This window comes from Nicotiana tabacum, unplaced genomic scaffold (genome assembly GCF_000715075.1).
Source record: "Nicotiana tabacum cultivar K326 unplaced genomic scaffold, ASM71507v2 Un00189, whole genome shotgun sequence".
In the NCBI taxonomy this organism is placed as follows: domain Eukaryota; kingdom Viridiplantae; phylum Streptophyta; class Magnoliopsida; order Solanales; family Solanaceae; genus Nicotiana; species Nicotiana tabacum.
The window spans coordinates 21,685-32,526 of NW_027438427.1; positions in this window are offsets into that span (position 1 = coordinate 21,685).

The window sequence follows — 10,842 nt, forward strand, 5'->3', positions numbered from 1 at the left end:
CTAGAACTCTGCCCGATTCCCGTATTTTCGTGTGCTATACCTACGCCTTTCGAATGGGTCGGGCCCCCCGGACTCGGATCACCTAAAACATTTTTGGGCCATCAAATAAGACCTAAAGAACCATAGTCACTTTCCCTCAATGATCGTTCCTCATTTTTTGCATTTTTCGGCCAAAACACTAGAATTCCGTGCGATTCCTATATTTTCGTGTGCTATAGCCCACTCCTTCCGAGTGGGTCTGGCCCCCCGAACTCGGATCGCCTAAAAATTTTTTGGGCCATCAGATACGACCTAAGAAACCATAGTCACCACCCCCCCATAATCGTTCCTCATTTTTTACGTTTTTCGGATAAAAACTAGAATTCCGCCTGATTCCCATATTTTCGTGTGCTATAGCCCGAGCCTTCCGAGTTGGCCGGGCCCCTGACTCGAACCGCCTAAAAAATTTTCGGGTCATCAAATACCACCTAGGGAACCATATTCATAGCACGACATGATCGTTCCTCATCTTTTTCATTTTTCAGGCAAAAAACTAGATTTCCGTCCGATTCCCATATTTTCGTGTGCTATAGCCCGCGCCTTTGAAGTGGGCCGAGCCCCCTGCCTCGGATCGCATAAATTTTTTCGGGCCATCAAATACGACCTAGGGAACCATAGTCACCGCCCCTCCATGATTGTTCCTCATGTTTTGCATTTTTCGGCCAAAAAACTAGAATTTTGCCCGATTCACATTTTTTCGTGTGCTATAGCCCACGCCTTCCAAGTGGTCCCGGGACCCCCGGACCCCGATCACCTAAAATTTTTCTGGGCCATCGAATACGACCTAAGGAACCATAGTCACCGCCCCGCCATGATCATTCCTCATTTTTGTGTGCTATAGCCCACCCCTTTCAAGTGGTCCCATTCACATTTTTTCGTGTGCTATAGCCCACGCCTTCCAAGTGGTCCCGGGACCCCCGGACCCCGATCATCTAAAATTTTTTTGGGCCATCGAATACGACCTAAGGAACCATAGTCACTGCCCTGCCATGATCATTCCTCGTTTTTGTGTGCTATAGCCCACGCCTTTCAAGTGGTCCCAGGACCCCAATATCCCGATCGCCTAAGATTTTTCCGGGCCAACAACTACGACCTAAGGAACCATAGTCACTGCCCCGCCATGATCGGTCCTCATTTTTTGCATTTTACGGCCAAAAGAATCGAATTCCGCGTGATTCCCATATTTTCGTGTGCTATTGCCCATGCCTTCCGAATGGGCCTGCCTCCCGGACTCAGATCGCCTAAAAATTTTACGGTCCATCAAATACGACCTAAGGAACCATAGTCACCGCCCCACCATGACCTTTCATCATTTTTTGCATTTTACGGCAAAAAAACTAGAATTCCGCCTGATTCCCATTTTTTCGTGTGCTATAGCCCACGCCTTTCAAGTGATCGTTCCTCATTTTTTGCATTTTACTACAAAAAAACTAGAATTTCGCCTGATTCCCACATTTTCGTGTGCCCACGCATTCCAAGTGGGCCGGGCCCCCCGGACTCGGATCGCCTAAATTTTTTTTGGGTTATCAAATACGACCTAAAGAACCATAGTCACCGCCCTAACATGACCGTTCCTCTTTTTTTGCGTTTTACGGCAAAAAACCTAGAATTCTGCCTGATTCCCATATTTTTGTGTGCTATAGCCCACGCCTTTCAAGTGATCCCGGGAACCCCGGAACCCGATCACCTAAAAATTTTTCGGGCCATCAAATATGATCTAAGGAACGATAGTCACCGCGTGACTATGCTATAGCCCACGCCTTCCGAGTGGGTCGGGCTCCGCGGACTTGGATCGCCTAGAATTTTTTCGGGCCATTAAATACGACCTAAGGAACCATAGTCACCGCCCCGCCATGATCATTCCTCACTTATTGCGATTTCCGACCAAAAAACTAGAATTCCGCACGATTCCCATATTTTTGTATGCTACAGCCCACGCCTTTCAAGTGGTCTCGGGAACCCCAGACCCCGATCGCCTAAAAATTTTTCGGGCCATCAAATACGATCTAAGGAACCAAAGACACCTTCCCGCCATGATCATTCCTCATTTTTTTTCATTTTTCAGCCAAAAACCTAGAATTCCCCCTGATTCCCATATTTTCGTGTGCTATACCCACGCCTTCCGAGTGCGCTGGGCCCCCCGGATTCGGATCACCTAAAAATTTTTCGGACCATCAAAAAACACCTATGGAACCATAGTCACTTTCTTGCCATGATCGTTCCTCATGTTTTGCATTTTTCGGCCAAAAAACTAGAATTCCGCCCGATTCCCATATTTTCATGTGCTATACCCACGCCTTCCAAGTGGTCCCGGGAACCCCGGACCCCGATCACCTAAAAAATTTTTTGGGCCATCAAATACGACCTAAGGAACCATAGTCACTTCCCCGCCATGGTCGTTCCTCATTCTTTGCATTTTTCGGCCAAAAAACTAGAATTTCGCCCGATTGCCATATTTTTGTGTGCTATTGCACACGCCTTCCGAGTGGGCCGGGCCCCCGGACTCGGATCGCCTAAAACATTTTCGAGCCATTAAATAGGACCTATGTAACCATAGTCACCGCCTCGCCATGATCGTTCCTCATGTTTTGTAATTTTCGGCCCAAAAGCTAGAATTTCACCCGGTTCCCATATTTTTGTGTGCTATGCCTACGCCTTCCAATCGGTCCCGAGACCCCCGGACCCCGAACACCTAAAATTTTTCCGGGCCATCAAATACGACCTGAGGAACCATAGTAACTGCCCCGCCATGATCGTTCCGCATTTTTGCGTTTTTCGTCCACACAACTAGAATTCCGCGCGATTCCCATATTTTCGTGCGCTATAGCCCACGCCTTTCGAGTGGTCCCGGGACCCCCGGATTCGGATCGCCTAAAATTTTTCCGGGCCATCAAATACGACCTAAGGAACCATAGTCACCGCCCCACCATGACCTTTCCTCATTTTTTGCATTTTACGGCCAAAAAACTAGAATTCCACCCGATTCCCATATTTTCGTGTGTTATAGCCCACGCCTTCCAAGTGGACCCGGGACTCCAGGACCCCGATCGCCTAAAACTTTTCTGGCCCATCAAAAAATGACCTAAGGAACCAGAGTCACCCCCCCCCATGATCGTTCCCCATTTTTTGAATTTTACTACAAAAAAACTAGAATTCCGCATGATTCCCATATTTTTGTGTGCGCCAATGCCTTCCGAGTGGGATGGGCCCTCCGGACTCAGATCGCATAAAAATTTTCCGGGCCATCAAATACGACCTAAATAACCATAGTCACCGCCCTGACATGACCGTTCCTCTTTTTTTTTTGCGTTTTACGGCAAAAAATATAGAATTCCGCCCGATTCCCATATTTTTGTGTGCTATAGCCCACGCCTTCAAGTGGTCACAGGACCCTAGACCCCGATCGCCTAAAATTTTTCCGGGCCAACAAATATGACGTAGGGAACCATAGTCACTGCCCCGCCATGATCGGTCCTTATTTTTTGCATTTTACGGCCAAAAAACTAGAATTCCGCTCGATTCCCATATTTTCGTGTGCTATTGCCCACGCCTTCCGAGTGGTCCCAGGAACACAGACCCCGATCGCCTAAAAAAATTTCCGGACCATCAAATACGACCTAAGGAACAATAGTCACTGCCCCGCCATGATCATTCCTCATTTATAACGCTTTTCGGCCTAAAAACTATAATTTCACCTGATTTTTATATTTTCGTTTGTTATAGCCCACGCCTCCCCAGTGGGTAGGGACCCCCGGAACCGGATCACCTAAAATTTTTCCAGGCCATCAAATACGACCTAAATAACCATAGTCACCACCCTGCCATGACCTTTCCTCATTGTTTGCATTTTACGGCCAAAAAACTAGAATTCCGCCCGATTCCCATATTTTCGTGTGGTATCCCACGCCTTCCGAGTGGGTCAGGCCCCCCGAACTAAGGAACCATAATCACCGCCCCGCCATGATCGTTCCTTATTTTTTGCATTTTTAGGCCAAAAAACTAGAATTCCGCCCGATTCCCATTTTTTTGTGTTATAGCCCTCGCCTTCCAAGTGGTCCCAGGACCCCCGAACCCCGATCTCCTAAAAATTTTCTGGGAAATCAAATACGACCTAAGGAACCATATTCACCGCCCCGCCAGGATCGTGCCTTATTTTTTGCATTTTTCGGACAAAAACCTAGAATTCCGCCCGATTCCAATATTTTCGTGGGCTATAGCCCACGCCTTCCGAGTGGGCCGGGGCCCCCGGACTCGGATCACCTAAAAAGTTTTTGGGCCATCAAATAAAACCTAAGGAACCATAGTCACCTTCCCTCCATGATCATTTCTAATTTTTTGCATTTTTCGGCCAAACAACTAGAATTCCGCCCGATTCCCATATTTTCGTGTGCTATACCCACGCCTTCCAAGTGGTCCCAGGAACCCCGGACCCCGATCGCCTAAAAATTTTCCGGGCCATCAAATACGACCTAAGGAACCATAGTCACTTCCCCTCCATGATTGTTCCTCATTTCTTTGCGTTTTTCGGCCAAAAAACTAGAATTTCGCCCGATTACCATGTTTTGTGTGCTATTGCCCACGCCCTCCGAGTGGGCCGGGGTCCTCGAACTCGGATTGCTTAAAAATATTTCGGGTCATCAACTATGACCTAAGTAACCATAGTTACCGCCTCGCCATGATCGTTCCTAATGTTTTGCATATTTTGGCCAAAAAACTAGAATTATGCCTGATTCCCATATTTTTGTGTGCTATAGCCCACTCCTTCCAAGTGGTACCGGGACCCCCGGATCCCGATCTCTTAAAATTTTTCCGGGCCATCGAATACGACCTAAGGAACCATAGTAACTGCCCTGCCATGATCGTTCCTCATTTTTGCATTTTTCGGCCAAAAAACTAGAAATTCGCCCGATTCCCATATTTTCGTTTGTTATATAGCCCACGCCTTTCAAGTGGTCCCGGGACCCCCCGGACCCCGATCGCCTAAAAATTTTCTGGGCCATCAAATACGACCTAAGGAACCATAGTCACCGCTCCGCCATGAACGTTCCTCATTTTTTGCATTTTTCGGCCAAAAAACTAGAATTCCGTGCGATTCCCATATTTTCGTGTGCTAGCCCACGCCTTCCGAGTGGTCCTAGGCGCCCCGGACCCCGATCGCCTAAAATTGTCCAGGACATCAAATACAACCTAATGAACCATAGTCACAGCCTCGCCATGATCGTTCCTCATTTTTTGTGTGTTTCGGCCATAAAACTAGAATTCTGCCCGATTCCCAATTTTTCGTGTGCTATAGCCCACGCCTTCCAAGTGGTCCTGAGAACCCCGGACCCCGATCGCCTAAATTTTTTTCGGGCCATCAAATACGACTTAAGGAACCATAGTCACCGCCCCGCCATGATCGTTCCTCCTTTTTTGCATTTTTCGGCCAAAAAACTAGAATACCGCCTGATTACCATATTTTCGTGTGCTATAATAGCCCACGCCTTCCCAATGGGTAGGGCCCCCCGGAGTCGGATCGCCTAGAATTTTTTTATGGTCCATCAAATACGACCTAAGGAACCATAGTCACCGCCCCTCCATGATCATTCCTCACTTATTGCGATTTCCGGCCAAAAAGCTAGAATTCCGCACGATTCCCATATTTTTGTATGCTACAGCCCACGCCTTTCATGTGGTCCCGGGAACCCCGGACCCCGATTGCCTAAAAAATTTTCGGGCCATCAAATACGATCTAAGGCACCATAGTCCCCACCCCTCCATGATCATTCCTTATTTTTTGCATTTATCAGCCAAAAAATAGAATTCCGCTTGATTCTGATATTTTCGTGTGCTATAGCCCACGCCTTCCGAGTGGTCCCAGGCACCCCGGACCCCGATCGCCTAAAATTTTTCCGGGCGATCAAATAGGACCTAAGGAACCAAAGTCACCGCCCCGCCATGATCATTCCTCATTTTTTTCATTTTTCAGCCAAAAACCTAGAATTCCCCCCGATTCCCATATTTTCGTGTGCTATACCCACGCCTTCCGAGTGGGCTGGCCACCCCAGACTCGGATCAACTAAAAGGTTTACGGGCCATCAAAAAAGACCTATGGAACCATAGTCACTTTCTTGCCATGATCGTTCCTCATTTATTGCATTTTTCGGCCAAAAACTAGAATTCCGCCCGATTCCCATATTTTCGTGTGCTATACCCATGCCTTCCAAGTGGTCCCGGGAACCCCGGACCCCGATCGCCTAAAAAAATTTTCGGGCCATCAAATACGACCTAAGGAACCATAGTCATTGCCCCGCCATGATCGTTTCTCATTCTTTGCGTTTTTCGGCCAAAAAACTAGAATTCCGCCCGATTGCCATATTTTTGTGTGCTATTGCCCACGCCTTCCGAGTGGGCCGGGCCCCCGGACTCGGATCGCCTAAAAAATTTTCGAGCCATTAAATAGGACCTATGTAACCATAGTCACCGCCTCGCCATGATCGTTCCTCATGTTTTGCATTTTTCGTCCACACAACTAGAATTCCGCGCGATTCCCATATTTTTGTGTGCTATAGCCCACGCCTTCCGAGTGGTCCCGGGACCCCCGGATTCGGATCGCTTAAAATTTTTCCGGGCCATCAAATACGACCTAAGGAACCATAGTCACCGCCCCACCATGACCTTTCCTCATTTTTTGCATTTTGCGGCCAAAAAACTAGAATTCCACTCGATTCCCATATTTTCGTGTGTTATCCCACGCCTTCCAAGTGGACCCGGGACTCCAGGACCCCGTTCGCCTAAAATTTTTCCGGCCCATCAAATATGACCTAAGGAACCAGAGTCACCGCCCCCCATGATCGTTCCCCATTTTTTGAATTTTACTACAAAAAAACTAGAATTCCGCATGATTCCCATATTTTTATGTGCTATAGCCCATGCCTTCCGAGTGGGATGGGCCCTGCGGACTCAGATCGCATAAAAATTTTTCGGGCCATCAAATATGACCTAAAGAACCATAGTCACCGCCCTGACATGACCGTTCCTCATTTCTTTGCGTTTTACAGCAAAAAATATAGAATTCCGCCCGATTCCCATATTTTTGTGTGCTATAGCCCACGCCTTCAAGTGGTACCAGGACCCCAGACCCCGATCGCCTAAAATTTTTCCGGGCCAACAAATATGACGTAGGGAACCATAGTCACTGCCCCGCCATGATCGGTCCTTATTTTTTGCATTTTACGGCCAGAAAACTAGAATTCCGCCCGATTCTCATATTTTCGTGTGCTATTGCCCACACCTTCCGAGTGGTCCCAGGAACACAGACCCCGATCGCCTAAAAATTTTTCCAGGCCATCAAATACGACCTAAGGAACCATAGTCATTGCCCCGCCATGATCGTTCCTCATTTATAACGCTTTTCGGCCTAAAAACTAGAATTTCACCTGATTTTTATATTTTCGTTTGCTATAGCCCACGCCTCCCAAGTGGGTAGGGACCCCCGGAACCGGATCACCTAAAATTTTTCCAGGCCATCAAATATGACCTAAGGAACCATAGTCACCACCCCGCCATGACCTTTCCTCATTGTTTGCATTTTACGGCCAAAAAACTAGAATTCCGCCCGATTCCCATATTTTCGTGTGGTATCCCACGCCTTCCGAGTGTGTCAGGCCCCCCGAACTAAGGAACCATAATCACCGCCCCGCCATGATCGTTCCTTATTTTTTGCATTTTTCGACCAAAAAACTAGAATTCCGCCCGATTCCCACTTTTTTGTGTTATAGCCCTCGCCTTCCAAGTGGTCCCAGGACCCCCGAACTCCGATCTCCTAAAATTTTTCCGGGCAATCAAATACGACCTAAGGAACCATATTCACCGCCCCGCCAGGATCGATCCTCATTGTTTGCATTTTTCGGACAAAAACCTAGAATTCTGCCCGATTCCGATATTTTCGTATGCTATAGCCCATGCCTTCCGAGTGGGCCGGGGCCCCCGGACTCGAATCACCTAAAAAAATTTCGGGCCATCAAATAAGACCTAAGGAACCATAGTCACCTTCCCTCCTTGATCATTTCTCATTTTTTGCATTTTTCGGCCAAAAACCTAGAATTCCGCCCGATTCCCATATTTTCGTGTGCTATACCCACGCCTTCCAAGTGGTCCCAGGAACCCCGGACCCCGATCGCCTAAAAATTTTCCGGGCCATCAAATACGACCTAAGGAACCATAGTCACTTCCCCTCCATGATTGTTCCTCATTTCTTTGCGTTTTTCGGCCAAAAAACTAGAATTTCGCCCGATTACCATGTTTTGTGTGCTATTGCCCACGCCCTCCGAGTGGGCCGGGGCCCTTCGAACTCGGATTGCTTAAAAATATTTCGGGTCATCAACTATGACCTAAGTAACCATAGTTACCGCCTAGCCATGATCGTTCCTAATGTTTTGCATATTTTGGCCAAAAAACTAGAATTATGCCTGATTCCCATATTTTTGTGTGCTATAGCCCACGCCTTCCAAGTGGTACCGGGACCCCCGGATCTCGATCTCTTAAAATTTTTCCGGGCCATCAAATACGACCTAAGGAACAATAGTAACCGCCCCGCCATGATCGTTCCTCTTTTTTGCATTTTTCGGCCAAAAAACTAGAAATTCGCCCGATTCCCATATTTTCGTGTGTTATATAGCCCACGCCTTCCGAGTGGTCCCGGGACCCCCGGACCCCGATCGCCTAAAAATTTTCCGGGCCATCAAATACAACCTAAGGTACCATAGTCACAGCCTCGCCATGATCGTTCCTCATTTTTTGCGTTTTTCGGCGATAAAACTAGAATTCTGCCCGATTCCCAATTTTTCATGTGCTATAGCCCACGCCTTCCAAGTGGTTCTGAGAACCCCGGACCCCGATCACCTAAAACTTTTCCGGACCATCAAATACGACTTAAGGAACCATAGTCACCGCCCCGCCATGATCGTTCCTCCATTTTTGCATTTTTCGGCCAAAAAACTAGAATACCGCCTGATTACCATATTTTCGTGTGCTATAATAGCCCACGCCTTCCCAATGGGTAGGGCCCCCCGGAGTCGGATCGCCTAGAATTTTTTTATGGTCCATCAAATACGACCTAAGGAACCATAGTCACCGCCCCTCCATGATCATTCCTCACTTATTGCGATTTCCGGCCAAAAAACTAGAATTCCGCACGATTCACATATTTTTGTATGCTACAGCCCACGCCTTTCAAGTGATCCCGGGAACCCCGGACCCCGATCGCCTAAAATATTTTCGGGCCAGCAAATACGATCTAAGGCGCCATAGACCCCACCCCGCCATGATCATTCCTTATTTTTTGCATTTTTCAGCCAAAAAAATAGAATTCCGCGTGATTCCGATATTTTCGTGTGCTATAGCCCACGCCTTCCGAGTGGTCCCAGGCCCCCCGGACCCCGATCGCCTAAAATTTTTCCGGGCGATCAAATAGGACCTAAGGAACCAAAGTCACCGCCCGGTCATGATCATTCCTCATTTTTTTCATTTTTCAGCCAAAAACCTAGAATTCCCCCCGATTCCCATATTTTCGTGTGCTATACCCACGCCTTCCGAGTGGGCTGGGCCCCCCGGACTCGGATCACCTAAAAAATTTTCGGGCCATCAAAAAAGACCTATGGAACCATTGTCACTTTCTTGCCATGATCGTTCCTCATGTTTTGCATTTTTCGGCCAAAAAGCTAGAATTTCACCCGATTCCCATATTTTTGTGTGCTATGCCTACGCCTTCCAAGTGGTCCCGAGACCCCCGGACCCCGAACACCTAAAATTTTCCGGGCCATCAAATATGACCTGAGGAACCATAGTAACCGCCCCGCCATGATCGTTCCTCATTTTTGCATTTTTCGTCCACACAACTAGAATTCCGTGCGATTCCCATATTTTTATGTGCTATAGCCCACGCCTTCGAGTGGTCCCGGGACCCCCGGATTCGGATCGCCTAAAAATTTTCCGGGCCATCAAATACGACCTAAGGAACCATAGTCACCGCCCCACCATGACCTTTCTTCATTTTTTGCATTTTACGGCCAAAAAACTAGAATTCCACCCGATTCCCATATTTTCGTGTGTTATAACCCACGCCTTCCAATTGGACCCGGGACTCCAGGACCCCGATCGCCTAAAATTTTTCCGGCCCATCAAATACAACCTAAGGAACCAGAGTCACTGCCCCCCCATGATCGTTCCCCATTTTTTGAATTTTACTACAAAAAACTAGAATTCCGCATGATTCCCATATATTTGTGTGCTATAGCCCAAGCCTTCCGAGTAGGATGGGCCCTCCAGACTCAGATCGCATAAAAATTTTCCGGGCCATCAAATACGACCTAAAGAACCATAGTCATCGCCCTGACATGACCGTTCCTCATTTTCTTTGCGTTTTACGGCAAAAAATATAGAATTCCGCCCGATTCCCATATTTTTGTGTGCTATAGCCCACGCCTTCAAGTGGTCCCAGGACCCCAGACCTCGATCGCCTAAAATTTTTCCGGGCCAACAAATATGACGTAGGGAACCATAGTCACTGCCCCGCCATGATCGGTCCTTATTTTTTGCATTTTACGGCCAGAAAACTAGAATTCCGCCCGATTCCCATATTTTCGTGTGCTATTGCCCACGCCTTCCGAGTGGTCCCAAGAACGCAGTCCCCGATCGCCTAAAAAATTTTCCGAGCCATCAAATACGACCTAAGGAACCATAGTCACTGCCCCGCCATGATCGTTCCTCATTTATAACGCTTTTCGGCCTAAAAACTAGAATTTCACCTGATTTTTATATTTT